Genomic DNA, 17,922 nt, shown 5'->3' on the forward strand with positions numbered 1-17,922 from the left:
TCGCAGAATAAACGTCTGGAAAGAATTTTATTCTTTCGAACATCTTTCAGGCATATTTTAAACGTTTTTAGTTATCTTTTCTGATGTTTAAGTTACAGGTATTTTTAGCAATTCTCGTAAATAGCACAGTATAATTTGAATGTCGGGATATTATTGACACATTTTAGAAACATTAAACATCAAAGCGTATAGATTTCGCATTCAAGGTGATAGCAATATAAGTCGGTGTATTAATAAGAGAAAATCTAACTTAAGAGCCATAAGATTGTAAGATGAAATCCAACCATTCGCCAAATTGCTCTTGTTTTATCTCAAATGTCACGACGATAAAAAAAAAATACGAGTATCTTCGGTCGCTTTGCAACCAGAATGACTTCAAAGTCGCGAAATCGGACGCATAAATACGTACGATTCAACAAGGTCAGTCTCGACATCGCCGATTTGTGTTCGCGCATGTTTCTCTAATATTAGAAAATGTTTCTGTGTATGTATGATAAAAAAATAATCCAAATCTTGTACCATGAGAACTCTAGATAATGTTATCATTAACACACATGGCTAACAGGATTAATCAAAGAAAATACATTATTTATGTATATCCATTACACGGTAAAAAACATTTTGTATTTCTGTTAAAATTTTCTCGTGTAAAAATATTTGTGTTAAATTTTTAACATACTCTTATGTTAATGTAACATATTATCGTTGCGTTATTTTGACATTTCTGCGTTGAGTTAATATTCATCGTTTCTAAATGTTAAAACAACACAATTAATATGTAAATGCATGAATTTTTGATGAAATATGTTATATGTTAAAATGAACAGATAAGTTGTGTTATTTTTCTCTCTATAACAGTTTCCATATGTTAAATCGACATATCTCTTCTGTTATTTATCATAAAAATGTAAGAATAACATTTTCTTTTAATTAAATTTAACATTATAAATATGTTAATTAAACATAAACTTTATTTCTAGATAAAATTTAAGTGTTACACTTTTGTGTTAATTTTTAAACATGTTACGTATGTTATTTATTTACATATTTGCCTTCTGTTAAATTAACATTAAAATTAGAGTGGATAAATTGGGACATGTGAAATATGTTAAATTTAACACAAAATTTTTTACTGTGAATGAATCGTTGAAGATTATCAGCCAAGTACAATTATTAAGTCTTAAGGATTAATGAAATAAAATTATAAATTAAATTATAAATTGTTAATAATTAATTTAAAATTCAAGGAATAAAATATTCCGCAAATTTTATTTGTAGCGTATTAAATATTTCGCGATAATAACGATTTATTTATCACTCGGTATAAGACGTCCTTGAGGCATAGCATCTTATTGTTTACAAGTCATGGAATTTGTGTCATTCATGTGACGAGACTCGAGCGAATGACTAGCTTGCTTTATATTATTCTCTAAAATGTGATTATTTTATATAATTATTGTAATTAATGTACATTTTATCATAAAATTGATTAACATCTGCAATAAACGATAAGCGTCCCGCGTTGGTAGTTATTTAATCAAAATAATAAAAAAAAAAAACATATTGCGTTGTAAATTTATTATTAATATATCCATTATTAATAATAAATAATCATGGGATTTATGCGCTAAATTTATCATGTGCTTGCTACATTGAAAATTTTAATTTCATAATCAAATTAGTTGTATGATATGCGGCGTTCGTCCTTGTGGTCAAATGTTTACATGACACAGCCTTGAAATGATTCGGGCAATGACATTCGAACAAGCAAGCAGGTAGTGTGCTTTTCGAAATGCGATCATTCCCTATCACTATTACAAGCCCGAGGCAATTGCTACGATATGTATTGGGGCGATAATTATTTGATCCTGATAACAAAAAGATATAATATATATTGATTCTTCTATTAATAATAATAATATATATAATAATATAATAATAAATAATATATAAATTAATATATAATAATATATAAATTTTTATATTAATATATATATATATATATATATATATATATATTAATATATAATAATATATAAATTTGTGTTGGAATCACGTTGAAAATTATTGCTTGAAATGATTAAATTTTGTTATATCTATTATGATGACTCACGTAATATTACGTAACAAACTAATATAATTTTATTATTTTCTGATTATGAATGAAATGTCGGTTGCAGTGTTGATATACGCATTCAATTAGTAAATAAAGTTATTTACATCCTGTACATTGTAATATCTATCAAATGTGTATCAGATAAACTCGCATAATTTTTGAATGCTAAGCGAATCGCATTCGAATAATTTTTGTATTTGTTCTTCCATTGCCATACGAAAAAATCTGCATCCTATGCGATTAAAAGGATTGCACAATCGTCATATTCTATATTGATTAGTACAATTAATCATATTTTTGAGAGTGACTGAAGAAATAATCAAGTATGAACTAATGAAAAAGGCCCGAGAAGGCGATAGCCAAACAACTAGAGCTGAGCAATTTATTTAATATATAGTTTTTATACATATTTATAAAATTAACAAGCTTTGAAATTAGAAGATATTTCTTTACCAGAAGTTAAAAAATTAAAAAAAAAAAAGTTAATTTTTTACTTGTCTTTTAAAGATATTTAAAAAAGATTAAAAAAGATTTTCTAATTTATATAAATTTTATTAATTCAGAAATTATAATTCATATTAACAATTAATTTAAAAGCCGCTCAATTTTATAGTGTTGCAATATTATTATTGAGAATTCGCATAAATCAATATATGCACATAGACAATAATTTTAATAAAAACTAATAAATTTTCAATAAAATAAATGCGATAAAAAAATGTAATTAATTTTGATATAAAATGATTTCTTTATAAAATAATACGTAATGTATTGCAGATAATACTTATGGAATTTAAATAAGAACATATAACTAAATATTTATTTTATATTTTGTTGTTTTATATTTTGTCCATATGTAAATGCATGTTTACAAGGACAAAAAAAAACTGATCTAGCAGAGCGTGGTTTCGATCCACGGACCTCTGGGTTATGGGCCCAGCACGCTTCCACTGCGCCACTCTGCTTGTTGAATTCTCTTCCCCTGTAACTATGTGTTAAGGTATTCGATAAAGAACCTTGTAGTGGTTAAAAAAAATAATTTGTCTTCAAGGTTCTAATTGGATATAGCATTATTGTATTCAACATCAATTTTATTAATTAGAAAAATCGTCACTCCCTTCGAGGTAAAATAGTGAATTGTAGATGAAAAAAAATAAACTTACTCTTATTCACCCCATACAGGGGTGCAATCCAACAGCAGAGTGGCGCAGTGGAAGCGTGCTGGGCCCATAACCCAGAGGTCCGTGGATCGAAACCACGTTCTGCTAGATTACTTTTTGCTTTTTGAATAAAGATAATTAAGAAAATAAATTTTGAAATATATAAAAAATCGTAAAATTAAATAATAGTCTAATGAAATTAATGTGGTTAAACTCAGAAAAATATTTAAAATTATTCCTATATATATTCAACGAATATTTTGAAATATATATTTAGAATGTTTTTTTAGAATATTCAAAACATTTTGAAACATATTTAGAGAATATTTTCTTCATTAGAATAATCGAAAGATTTTGAAACATATTTAGAGGGAAAATTTATTTTTATTAAAATATTCACACACAAAAGATCTCGAAATATATTTAGAGAGAATATTTTTTAAATTAAAATATTCGAAATATTTTAGCATGTATTTAATTAAAAATATTTAATTAAAAATATTTAATTAAAATATTTAATTATTTAATATTTAATTATTTTCATTAAAATAATTTTATAATATTCATTAAAATATTTTCACTAAAATATTTTTATTTGACGTCGAAATATTTTACATCGTAACTTCACTGTCGTGAAATTTCGGCAATTTGTGGAAAAGAAATGACATGACGTACCTAATGTACTGAAGTCCCGTAATCTCGATAGCGGTCGCATGATGCCGTGCATGGAACACGCACGAATGCCCAGCATATTCCTTCATCATTGTCGTTGACTGTGAGGGAGTCGAGACGACGCGAGTTCAGAGGTTCATCCGAGTTCATGGACATAATTCGGTGTCGTAAAGTCCATCGCATGTCTGATCGATACACACCATCTTTTCTTGCTTAAATTATCAATCTAAGACAGATTTATTTCTAACTTTAATTCATTTGAATCCTCGCCTCTTCCTAAGACTAGAATTAGCGGTATAGAAGAGGAATCAAAGTTATAATTAAAGTTATCCAACATTGATGAAATTGATGTCAGCTGCTCACGTAATTGACATTTCTCTGCTTTTATCTTATTCTTAGATTACTTTTATATAAATGACTATCTTAATTATACTTTCTCTCTTTTTCTTCTCGCTAATTATCGATCGAATATACGGTAAACGACCGATGGCATTTTCGTTAGGGTTGCACAAGACCCAAGACAAGACAATATTCGTAAAAATATTGTATTGGTATTGAAAATTTTCAAAAATTTAAATCTTGTTTTGGTCTTGAGTGAATATCGGTAGCAAAAATCTCGTCTTGTATTGTCTTGTCTCGATTTTATTAACAATTTTTTATTTAATATTAAAAAATTACTTAAATAATAATTAACATAATTTTTGTAATATAATTTGAAATAATTATTACTATTGTATTATATTTTAATTATAATTATTACTATGTAATTGATATAAATGCCGTTTATTTACTTAAAAAAACATTTACTGTTTCATGAAAAACAGAAATTAACAACTATTTACAGGCTCCAAGGAAATGTGCAGATATAAATATTTTGGAGTGGTAAAAAAGTCAAGTTCATATTTATCCCACATTGTCAAAAATGGCTCGAGACATTTTAAGTTCAACTGCCTCGTCCGTGCCAGTAGAAAGACTCTTCTCAATAGGAACTCTGACTATGTCAAAAAATAGAACCAGATTACAAAGTAAATCTTTAAAAGCACTAATGTGCATCAATTCCTGGGTGAAATGCTCTTCAATGTCTAAAATTTGCGAGTTTGATTTCTAATTTATAAAATTGTTATATTGTATTAATATTCAATGTTTGTAAATTATTTATTAATATAAATGCTTTTATTGAATAAAATTTTTTTAAATTTGTATATAGTGATTTTTTTTCATTACACAAATACAAATATTTTAGTTTTTTTGAGAACCAATACTCTTGACAAGACTAATAATATTGACAGTCTTAGTCTTGGTATTGTCTTGATAACTAATTAAAAATCTTGTCTTGAACTTGTCTTGAAATTCAAGACAAGACAAGACAATATTAAGACTAATCTTGGTATCTCGTGCAACCTTAATTTTCGTGCATTTTATTCGCGAGGTTGCTCAAATTTTATCGCAGCTGATCGCGCGTGACGTTTTCAATGCTCTTGTATGCATATGCAAAGGTATTTTTTGGTATGCGAATGACACGATGTTGTGTACAACAGCGCACGATGTCGCATAAATCATACGTAAATAGAAACGAAAAGAGGCAAAATAGAAAGCGAATGGTCGACGTCGCGCGTGCAACCATCATTGTAACACAATGATGCCTGGCTTATAAGGCGCATGAATTCACGGCACCCATTCGCATCTAGTTGCCAAAGTGGAATATCAACGCGATCGAACGCGTACACGACAGCATTTGCTTCTACATATGCGAGTTCACTACTATTACATGTGTTTGTGGCAAGAAGGTTCGCGCGAAGAACTTCCTTTGTCGATAAAACTATCCACCCACGCGTTATTCAAGGACTCCTCAGTCGATTATATGTCTGATTCGAATATTAAATTGAGAGATGGTACATTCAATTGCTGGATAGAGACGTTCGTTCGATGCGAATCATAATAATGGAAATATACTATCTGAATAATATATACTATTAATAAAGATATAAATACACACATATACACATATGTTATAGAAAAAAACAAAATGTTTTCTTTCATGAAATACAGTTTTTTTGTAGAAAAAACAACAAATTTAACTTTATTTTTTTCTAAACTTTTGTTCTTTCAAATATTTAATATCTTCATATTTTAATTATTTTAATTATTATTTTTATTATTTTTATTATTTTATTTACAAGTTGATTTAATTGTTGATTTTTTAAATATATTTTTGATAGATGATTTGAACGAATATTACCACTGTTTTAAATATAAATCGCATTTCAATTGACTGTATAATTTAATTACTATTTTTAATGAGATAAATTCTCCAAAAATAAATTAAAATTGTACTTGAATAAATTGTCTTTATATTTGATATAAAATCACAATTTGTAATTTTCAAAAACATATTCTAGTTACTACATTAATATAATAAAAAAACTAAAGTTTTTATATTTTTCATTTAGATATTTTTTTAAATAATTTTAACAGAATGAGATTTTTGAAATAATATCAATAATATCAAACAGGATATAATTTGAATAATTTTCAGTCTCACTAATTCACTAAAATTATTTTTGAAAAAAAATAAATTAAAAATATAAAAACTTGGTTTTTTAAAATTATATTAATAAAAATTATGAAAAAGTAATATTAAAAGAAATAATGATATGTTTGTCTTCTATTAGAAAAAAATGATTTTTTATCTCTAACTGTTACCATTTATTATTACTATTCGTTATCATAATTATTGAATATGATGCTATTACTAATGACAGAATACATTGTAACAGAATATTATAATAATATAATTCAAAAATAATTTAAAAGAAAAATTGTAATTAAATGTTTGTACGATATTTTAAGTGTGCTGATTTTTCATATTGTCGAATTGATATCTTAGATTTATTTCTTTATACTTCGAAAATATTTCGAATAATTCGCAATTTACTATTGAGAGTCTCTACAGCAACAGATTGCCTACCGATCGAAGCCACTTTGCAGATACAAATAAACATCTCGCGCGATCCAGGTGTGCGCTTTCCTTTTAAGATCGGAGATCTTGAACTAGCTCTCCTACATACATGCCAGCCATCACGCGATTACCGCTACCGTTAACATTATCCAGCATAACATTATCTACGAATTTTTAATCGTTCCGCGTGAAAAGATAAATCAAAATAAAAATTATAGAAATTACAAATTAAAAAAGATTTATAGTTTCTTTCGATAAAATATAGTCAATTACAGACAAAAAAATATCCTTTTGCTTATACATCTCATTTAAAGATGCGACTAATGAAAGCATGTAGGACTAATAAATTTGTAAATCAAAATCATGTTTTGCTCCATTTTTTCAATTTAAGAAAATTGCGAAATTTCTATTGTAATTTTAAAAAAAATTTCAAATATTTTGCAGAATCTACAGCATAATTTTACAGAATCGCGCCACTTTAGGGCAATCTATGTAATTGAAAAATACATTACACAGACCTGCGAGGTTTTTTTTTTTAAGATGCAATAGTGATTTCCGACGTAATTTTGTGAGTTGAATTCGAATCTGATCGCCGAATTTGCGTAGCAGCACGTCACGTTTTTGAGTAATTTGTAATTGAATGGCTCAAAAATCGCTATTTTGGCCATTTTCATGAATTTATTGTGAGGAAACCAAATTTTTTGAAATATTTCTGCCAATGACATCGTATAATACTCACTTTCGCCTTTCAAATCCACTTTCGATTACCGCTACACGATTTTTTTTCGCTGAGATATATAAGTATGACATTGTAAAAAAATTTACGTTAAAGAAAATTTATATAGACATCAATATGGTAGATCCATGATTCATGATCTTGAAATTTGAAAAAACTGACATATGTCAGGTTCGGTTGGCCAAATAATATTGTAAAGAAATGTCTAATACAGTTGTTACACATTTTGATAAATTTTTCTAAATTTTATGCCTTTTTATTGTGATTCTATTCGCCATATTGGATGCGCCATTTTTAATTTCAAAAGGTGACAGAAGGTATTTAAAAATATTTTTACCCTAATTTTGATTCGTAGTGAGATAGAGAAGTGGCACGGTTGATTTAGAATGGCTTATTAAATCCCTATGCATGACCAGTCTTATAACTTGTATATCTGAGCGAAAAAAAATCGTGCGGCAGGGTAATCGAAAGTGAATTCGAAAGATGAAAGTGAATACTATACGATGCCATTGACAGAAATATTTCAAAAAATTTGGTTTACTCACAATAAATTCATGAAAATGACCAAAATAGCGATTTTTGGGCTATTCAACTACAAATAACTCAAAAACCTGACGTGCTACGCAAATTCGGCGCCCAGATTCGGATTCAGCGCACAAAATTACATCAAAAATCACTATTGCATCTTAAAAAGAAATTTTGACTCCCTTTTTTGCAGGCCTGTGTTATGAATGTATCCCGTATAAAATTGAAACTCTTCGATTTTTACTACTCGGCACGATCTCGGTCTCTGAATTCTATAGATCTTTGTGAAATGTCGAGAACAAGAGCACGCAAAGCGTAACAAAGTAAGATGGCTATGGGGTGGAAGCTGCTACGGGCCGGTGACTCCCTCGATGCAGTTCCTGGTGACGTCTGACTAAGCGTTCTATTTCGACGCACTCTCGGAGGCCGCATGACTAATCCACCGCGCGCATACATCAACGCAGGTGGAACTCATCCGAGAATGTCGCGTTTCGAGATTTAGATTAGTAGGCGAGGGAGAAGTTTGAGGCGCGTTATTATACGGCGCGTCGTGCTCGTATAAATTCCATGTACAATTATTACTTTATAATGATCTCACTGTCGTTTCTACACGATTCGAACCTTCAGCTATGAATGTACACAATGTGCATACGTGACCAATCGAGATTTGAGGACTTTGAAGAAAGGGAAATCAGTTTTTCTATTAGCAATCAAGATTCAGAGGATCAAGGCCTAATCTACTTTAACAATATAAAAATTTGATATTTAGATATTTTTGTTAGAAATTGATTTTTTTAGTATTTTGTATATGTATTTATTGACATACATATGTTTTTATTTTAAATAATACGTCAAAATTTTTAAATTTCTATTTTTGTGTTTTTTTGTAGCGTATTAAAAAATGCATGAATCGAATTTCATTGGAAAGAAATCATAAAATGTAGTGTCATTTTATATAAAATTAGATATTTTATATAAAATATAAACATTTTATATAAAATATTTTTATATAAAATTAGATATTTCAATTTTGTTAAAATACTTTTATTTCTTGAAGATCAGAAAAATAATAAAAATTGAATATTTTGTTAAGACACTAAATAAATAAATAAAAATAAATACACTGAGAAAAATCGTTTGATTGTACCAAGAAGACGTATATGATTGAAGGCATTTTGGTTAAATCAAACAAGAATTTCTAGTTATCATGATAAGACTCGATTTTTTATAACTAGAACGTTTAATAGATTTGACTATAAGGATTTGGTTAGTATTTTCTGGTTGAATCTATAAAATTTCTTGTTGCATTAATTTCTTTGCCACTCTTAACTTAACTCGTATTCAATATTTGCCATCAAATGTATATAAAGAACTAGTATTAACATTAAATCCAAAGTATATTTTTTTCTCTTACGAGCAGTAGTGCCAAAAAGAGGATGCTAGTTCTCTGATTGTGTGTGTTTGAGCTGCATGCTCTTCTTGCATCACTGTTTATCAGTTTAATTTCTAACAAACTGAATTTAAAATAATTTATTCAATAATCTGGATTGAATTTATCCAATAATTTTGTTGGAATTCAGAATATTAAACAGACTTTTGAGATTAGATGGAAAAAATTTTAGACGACTGGTGCTGGTGAGTTTAATATTATTAACCAGAAAATTTGGTAAATTTAACAGGAAGAAATTATTCAGATTCATCTGGTAATTCCTATAAGAATTCTGGTTCGTCCATTTTCCAATAGACATACTGGTTGAATCTACCAGAATTCTAATTAATGCAACCAGATTTTTTTCTCAGTGTAGAGTAGATTGAATCCTTAATTTACTTTTTCTACAATTAATTTATATTATTTTGTTACGTTGATTGAAAGTTATCTGTAAATTTCTTTAAAAATGTATCACATTAAAAATTGTAACGTTTACATATCATTTAACATTCTTTATTTTCTCTTTTTTCTATTTATCTTTATTTAATATTCCTCTCTAAAGCGTATATAACACAATTAATATTTTTATATTAAATTATAAAAAAACAAATAAAAAAATCTTTACACACAAATCACGCGTGTAATTTCTTGAGAAACCGTTTCGAGTCGAGATAACACGTACAAAGTTCAATTATACATATTAATCGATACGCGATAAGCAACGCAATAAACGTTTCGGGAATAAAGATCAAACTAATCTCAACACATGCGTCGAGGTATATTTTTCGATACTTTCTACATCGCGACTTATTTCGCTTTTCTAACGAGAAGAGATATAATAAGATGATCCTTTCTACCACGACTATTCCGTGAATAAGCAGATTTCGCGACGCTTGCCGAGGACCGAGAACGTGTATTTACAGTACGTGTCACTTTCGTCGAACAACGCGACGAGAATAGGAATAAAACCGATTGAGCGGAAGTCGACCTGTCGAAGATCACTTTCGTTGACTTTCTTCTTTCCGATCGAAATTTTTCGCGGTCCGGCGAACACGCGGATTGTCGTTCCCTAAACGCGAATCGGTAGAAAGTTGAGTTTCGAAAACGCAATGGACGGCCACGACAATTGCTATGCGAACGGCGTAAAGCACGTCCGGAGCTCGTAATAGTAATCTTTTTTTTTTTATCCGAAATCAAAATGCGAGGTGCAACGAGCGGAAGTGCTCGGAATGTCAAATATATTTGATACATATCGAACCGCGAACGAGACCTGCGATAGGCCCGGTAGTCGGTCGGATAAGCGTAATTCAATGAAGAGAAACGCAGAGACGAAAAATTATCGGGAAATGATTCAGCAGATTAAAATAAAATGTTTCTTCATTGTGGGACGTTAAATATAAACGCTACATCATTCTCTACCATTCCAGTGAGCAATAGCCGAAATATGCATTAAACGCTTATCATATCACATATCGCTAATTTAATCAGTCTAACAATAGACCTTTAAAACTCTCGTCGATATCTGTGAATGTTATCATAAATTGTTCTATGCAATTTAAGTCCTCTATTATAAAAGAAATAATGCTTGTCTAGATTTTATCTCGCCGATTAACGTTACCCAACCGATTCGATGCTCAAAATTTTTCTCTCCGTCGAGAATTTTTTATTTTAACGATAAATATAATGATTCGTAACAATGATAAATAACATTCTTTATTCGTGAATATTTTCAAATTGAAGAGAATTGTATTTTAAAATTAAGGATGTTTTGTACCTATTTTCAAAATATTAAGAATTTAATGAAAATTGTACAGAATGTCCTTACATATGTTTAGAATATTCAGTACAATTTTTAAATCGATTCACTAAAGCGTTCACAAGTTATAAGGATTTTAATTTGCACCGAATTAACATGTGTTCTTATGGGAAACGTATAACCACGTCGATTCAAATGACAAAAACACATGGAAATAATATTCAGAATTTGTTTAAAATTTGCAAAAGTTTAGATACAGAGGAAATATTTGATCAAATAATATTATACAACTACTAACTGGTTAAAAAGATATTAAATATAATTCATTGAAGTTAGCCATGTATCTATCACAAGGCGAAATTCTCTGCCAAAAGTTAATCACTTCGATTAACAAAATTCGGAATATTTCAGTAAAAACGCAATAAATATTAAAAAATACATTTCTGTACTGCAGCTAAAATCAAATTGTAATATTCCACACAATTTTTTACTCAAAATACGCCAAAAGTGGATATATTCGTCAATATTGATTTTCAGCTATTTTTTGCTGGGATTGTACATACAAAACATCCTTAAAATACCTAATTTTAAAATGACACTATTTTGTTATTCTTCAATTTTTTCTAATGGAAGTAGCTTCAGTATCCCAAAAACATTCTACGGAATAAAATTCGAATTTTCTTTTTTCAGATAATTATATGAGGAGCAGCATGTCATATTATCAAACCATGTTTTTTTGAACACACAAAGGGGCTCTTATTGAACAAAAAACCTAAATCTTCAAGATTTTTAAAAATATTGTATGTATGTAAAAATAATGTATGTAAAAATATTAACGTTCAATAAAAGCATATATAAAACGCTACAAAATTTAATATATTTAAAAAAATTCTGAAAAATCATCAATTTTTCCATCTACAATAGATTCAGCCTTTAGTTAAAAGAATATCTCCGACTGCGCATATCGATATTTAAAACTCATGAAAGTAACTTTAAGGATGTTTTGTACCAATTTTCAAAATATTAAGAATTTAATGAAAATTGTACAGAATGTCCTTACATATGTTTAGAATATTCAGTACAATTTTTAAATCGATTCACTAAAGCGTTCACAAGTTATAAGGATTTTAATTTGTATCGAATTAACATGTGTTCTTATGGGAAACGTAACCACGTCGATTCAAATGACAAAAGCACATGGAAATAATATTCAAAATTTATTTAAAATTTGCAAAAGTTTAGATACAGAGGAAATATTTTATCAAATAATATTATACACGTACTAACTGGTTAAAAAAATATTAAATATAATTCAATGAAGTTAACCATATATCTGTCACAAGGCGAAATTCTCTGCCAAAAGTTAATCATTTCGATTAACAAAATTCGGAATATTTCAGTAAAAACGCAATAAATATTAAAAAATACATCTCTGCACTGTAGCTAATTATAATATTAAATTGTAATATTCCGCACAATTTCTTACCCAAAATACACCAAAAGTGGATATTCATCGATATTGATTTTCAGCTACTTTTTGCTGGGATTGTATAAACAAAACATCCTTAAATAGAAATAATTCTAAACACAAACAATTGAGTAATAAAGAAATTAACTCTATCAGCGTTTATAAGATAATAAATATTTTGTCGAAGAGATAACTTGTATTATTGCTATTATTTATTCTTTCTCTAGTAGAAGAAAATCGCTGCATCATTTAAATTTTGGAGCAACGCTCGAATATTATTCCATTTTAAAGAAACATACAAACTCACCTTTTAATTGCTGACTCTCGAAAATGTGCTTTGTCAATTCTCTACGAAGCTGTTATGTTTTTCGTTCGTTCAAAGGTGACAAAACGCCTTGCTTCTCGGCGTTCCTCATTTCCAGTCTGGTGGGGAGAAAAAAATGTGCGTACCACACATTTAGGAAAGGGCAAAAGCCAGTATCTGAAACAAAAGATCCGGATGCGAAGAAAGAGAAAAAATAAGAAAGGAGGAAGAATAAAAAAGAAAGAGGAGAATAAAAAAGAGAGAGAAAGAAAAAAATGCGGCACAACGTCTTCCTGATCATAATTTAAGAAGAAACTGAACGGATCGATTGCATCAAAAATTCATAAAATCTAGTATATTTCAAAATTAATAAATTTGACATTGTATAAATATTCTTGTATAAGTATTTCTCTTCAAAATAAAAAATTAATAATAAATTTGTGAGTTAAAGATTTGTCCCGTAGAATTAAAATTTTTATTTTCATGAATTTTTTAAGTCGTACATTTAAAATGTAATGTAAATAAATTAATTCGATGTAAGATTCGAATTTTCAGATTAAATTAAATTAAATTTTAAAGGGCAAATTTTTTTTACTTTAACAATCACAATTTAATTATTAACTTTACATTTTAAAAGATTGAAAGTGCCTTGCGCAATGTTAAATTCATGAATCTCGAAATGTATTATTAACTTTTGACGTAACTGATCCGTCATGTTCCTTTTTAAAGCCCACTCCTTTAAGGCGTACACGAATAAGAATTTGATGTTGTCCCAGTTGATTATTTTGTTATGATTCATATTCTTCGAAAATTATGTATTTGTAACTGTAGTAATATTTTTAAACAATTATGAAATGTATTTAACTTAAGCTTGTGAAATATTTGTTTTCCTTTGAAATGAGCTGAATTATATTGATTATTTTTCAATTAAATTTTGATATACATATTTGATATAAAACCCATGTTTAATACAAGTACAAAATATTAGTTTTATAAATATCGGTAAGTCAGTTACATTTGTACATTAAATATTTTTAAATATTATTATTAATATTATTATTAAATATTATTCTTAAAATTAAATATTATTATTAAAATGATTATTAAATATTATTATTAAAATGATTATTAAATATTATTATTAAAATTTGTGCATATTGACTGTACGTCAAATTCAATTGAAAAGTAATCCTTCGATGTATAAAAAATATTTCATTCAATGCATTATGAGTTCTCGTAGAAAAAATATTGCAAAAACTTGCTGTGTGGAATTAAAATTTTTATTTAATACCATATTATAACATATATGGGGTGGCCAGTGTTTTTAATACACAGCATCATCGCGACGATGGCTGAATGGATGTGCATTTATCAATCGTTTAATATCTTATATCGAATTCGAGAGAGCGTAACACGAGATTATTCTCTTCATTCGCTTTCTATCCCTTGTTCCATCTCCGTATCTGTGTATACATAAATGAAGGTATCGTACCGTATATTTTTGCGCGCTGGCTACCGGGTCTTCGAAAGGCTCGAGATTCTCTCTCCGCGAACATTGAGATTCGCTTCTGCTTTTCTTCGCTCATCAATAATGACGCCGTCTACCGTTCATCCACAGCTTCATTTAACGAAGAACAGAGAGTGACGAATTGTTGCAGTGTTAACGAGTAAGGTCGACGATTACAGAGGTATGTAACAGACGTATATAGGGTGTTTCAGGAGAAGTAGTAAATATTTTGAGAGATTGTAAATGTCATAATATCGATTATTTTGAGTAAGAAAGTTTATACGAATACATGTGTGTCTATAAAAAAATGTCTTCTTTTATTCTAATTGAAAACAAATGTTGAAAATAGACATATTTTAAAAAAATAAAGAACACTCCATTTTTTGCATTATTTTTCAAATATAATATTACTTTTTTCATATTTTTTATTAATAAAAAAACCTTTTAAAAGTCTTATCTTTTTTCAAATGTAATTTTAATGAGACTTTTATATCAAATGTAACATAATTCAGATAATTTTCAGTTAGATGGATAACAAAAATTTTTATTATGCATCTAATTGAAAATTATTTCTCTATCGAATTATATCGTGTTTGATATTATTTTAAGCTCAAAAGTCTTATTAATCTATTAAAGTTATTTTTGATAAAATGTAAATTAAAAATACAAGAAATTTAGTTTTTTTATTATATTATGTATTTTACATGTTAAATTAAGTGATTAAAGTGTATTTTAAAAAATTATAAGCTGTGTTTTTGTATCTATAATAAAGACAATTCACTCAAGCTCAATTTTAATTTGTTTCATAGAACTTATATATAATTAATTATGTAATTAACATAGTAATTTCATATAAAATCCAATTGGAATGCGATCTACTTAAAATAGTGATTAATTTAAATTTGTCACCTAAAAAATAAGAAATAATGAAAATCAACTTGCAATAATCAAAATATAAATATATTAACAATAATTTTAAAAAATATATTAACAATAATTTAAGAAAAATATATTAACAATAATTAAAAAAAAATATATTAACAATAATTTTAAAAAATATATTAACAATAATTTTTAAAAAATTTTGAAAAAAATTAGGTTTGTTTTTTTTCAAAAATACTGTATTTTATGAAAAAAAAAAGATTTGATATGATAATCATTTGACAATAATTGATAAATAAAATTGATGATGATATTCTCAAATATAATTGATGTGAATTATAAATCCCTTTTCAGTTATTTGTATCATTCAATATCGTCGATAAATACAAATAATAAATTTATTGTTTTCTAATACCTTTCACGATGGCTTTGTACGCGCCAATTTCAAACGGCTGCATCCATTGACAATCGGACACTCGGTTTACCCGAAACTTTTTTCCCCCGTGTCAGCGTAATGCACGCCGCAACCTCAAAAATATTTACCATTCCTCTCCCGAGGAACACCTCTCTGTAAAAAAGAAACATCTCTCTCCTCGCTTTTCGCGTTCGGCCTCGACCCGCGCGCGAGCAAAGGTTCCCTCGAGGTTGTCGCGTCGGAGCCGAGCCAAGCCGAGGACGCCCGACTCGACCCGATTCACGAGCGAGCCCGAACGCGGCCAAGTCGCGGCGGAAACTGCCGAGCGCACGGTCGCGTACAAACAACGAACGTGCCCGCCCGCCCGGTCAGTTCCTCTCGGTGAATCGGCCCGGTCGGTTGTCGTCGATCGTCTCTCCGCGTTCCTCTCTCTTTCTCTCTCCTCTCTCTATCTCTATTCCTCTTTCGCGTGCGCGCGCGCGCGCGAGCACGCCTCGGATTTCATGACTAACGCCAACGTTGGAGCGATAGCAGTGAAATATCCTCCTCGTCCTCGAGTGGCGAGATCTCGCGCCTCGTGCACCGCGATTCAAGTGCGATCGATAAGTTGGTTTTGACAAGCGCCACGGACAAGCCTCGAGCCAGCAGCCCACCCGTTATAGCTCTCCATCTCGCCCAGCATCTCTCTCTGTCTGTCTGTCTCGGCGCGGAGGTGTGGATCCGGTGTCCTCCCGTCTGTGGATATTACGTTGGGGAAGCAGGAGAGCCTCTCTCGCAAGGTAAGAGACAAGGTGGAAATCGCACGCGAGAATTTAGAAAGGCGACGATAACGAGCGTTTCTGCTCCCGGGAAAGAGATCGTAAAACGCGAGAGATCGCGTTGGGAATCCTTGACTTAGCTACCGCTACCTCTCCTCCGTCTGACCCAAATCCACTTTTAATTCGCGACACGTCGTCGCGGAAATTCCGTTCTCAAGGTGCCCCCGAGGCCCCCTCGAGTGACACACGATCCTGCGGGATATTTTTTTTTCTTCCCATACAGCACGGAACGTTGCAATAATATTGCGGCAATATTGCGATGTTATAACAATATTAATAATATTGCGGCAATATTGCTGCAATGTTACAGCAATATCAATAATATTGCGGCAATATTGCTGCAATGTTACAGCAATATTAATAATATTGCGGCAATGTTGCGGCAATGTTGCGGCAATTTAATAATATTGAAGCAATATTGCTGCAATGTTACAGCAATATTAATAATATTGCGGCAATATTGCAATGTCGCTGCAATGTTACAGTAATATTAATAATATTGCAGCAATATTCTGTATATAGGTATAGGTTCACGTCTACTCAAGTGTCATATGATAGAGTGAATAAATTTAATTGCCACTATCTCTCGTGAAGAGCACAGGTATTATTTTACAGCAAACCGATTGCGTAATTGATATCGCGATGCCTTTTATTAGTAAGCGAGCCATAATTCCCAGAAAATATTCGAGGAGAAAATAATGTGATGTGGATAATGATTAATTCGAAGGCGCGATTGTTTCTTTTTTTGGAATGTTTTTCGACGAGTTACGTACAAACACATGCGGGACTTGAAAAACGGAATGATCGGGGGGGCTCGATTTTGAGGCTTTCGATTTAATGGAATCATTATTCAATCTCATTGTTGGTTGCGTCAACCCGATTCTGATTAAGTTGAGCAAGCCTCACTTACCGATTCGCAATTCTTGTTGAAATTATTATTGTACAGAAGATTTCGTAGACAGAGAGAGAGAATATGTGCTCTTAATGGAATAACGTTGACATAAACAAGGTATGTAAATAGCTCGTAGACGTCCGATCCTGATGCCTAGAAATGTCTTCGGCGGATTATTAGCCTTAAAGATTAGTCTTAAGATTAGTCTGCGTGCATGTTATTACGCAGTTAATAATTAGCGATGCAAATTGAGCGGATGGTCCCTTTTCCACGGGGCTTTCGT

At 29.8% G+C, this 17,922-nt stretch overlaps 1 long non-coding RNA gene and 2 other non-coding genes across 3 annotated transcripts; 1 reads left to right on the forward strand and 2 right to left on the reverse strand.

Annotated features, from left to right (window-relative positions):
• Positions 1–3,009: 3,009 nt before the first annotated feature.
• Positions 3,010–3,081, reverse strand: Trnam-cau. Its single transcript has one exon. It is a non-coding gene; the product is annotated as a tRNA-Met (tRNA).
• Positions 3,082–3,312: 231 nt separating this feature from the next.
• On the forward strand, positions 3,313–3,384 carry Trnam-cau. Its single transcript has one exon. It is a non-coding gene; the product is annotated as a tRNA-Met (tRNA).
• A 9,759-nt stretch (positions 3,385–13,143) lies between these two features.
• LOC109609883 lies at positions 13,144–16,121 on the reverse strand. Its single transcript, XR_002192480.2, has 3 exons — positions 15,930–16,121; positions 14,618–14,743; positions 13,144–13,302 (listed from the first exon to the last, which is right to left on the reverse strand). It is a non-coding gene; the product is annotated as an uncharacterized LOC109609883 (long non-coding RNA).
• Between the last annotated feature and the right edge of the window lie 1,801 nt (positions 16,122–17,922).

Source organism: Camponotus floridanus, unplaced genomic scaffold (assembly GCF_003227725.1).
Source record: "Camponotus floridanus strain SB8 unplaced genomic scaffold, Cflo_v7.5 scaffold63, whole genome shotgun sequence".
Taxonomy (NCBI): domain Eukaryota; kingdom Metazoa; phylum Arthropoda; class Insecta; order Hymenoptera; family Formicidae; genus Camponotus; species Camponotus floridanus.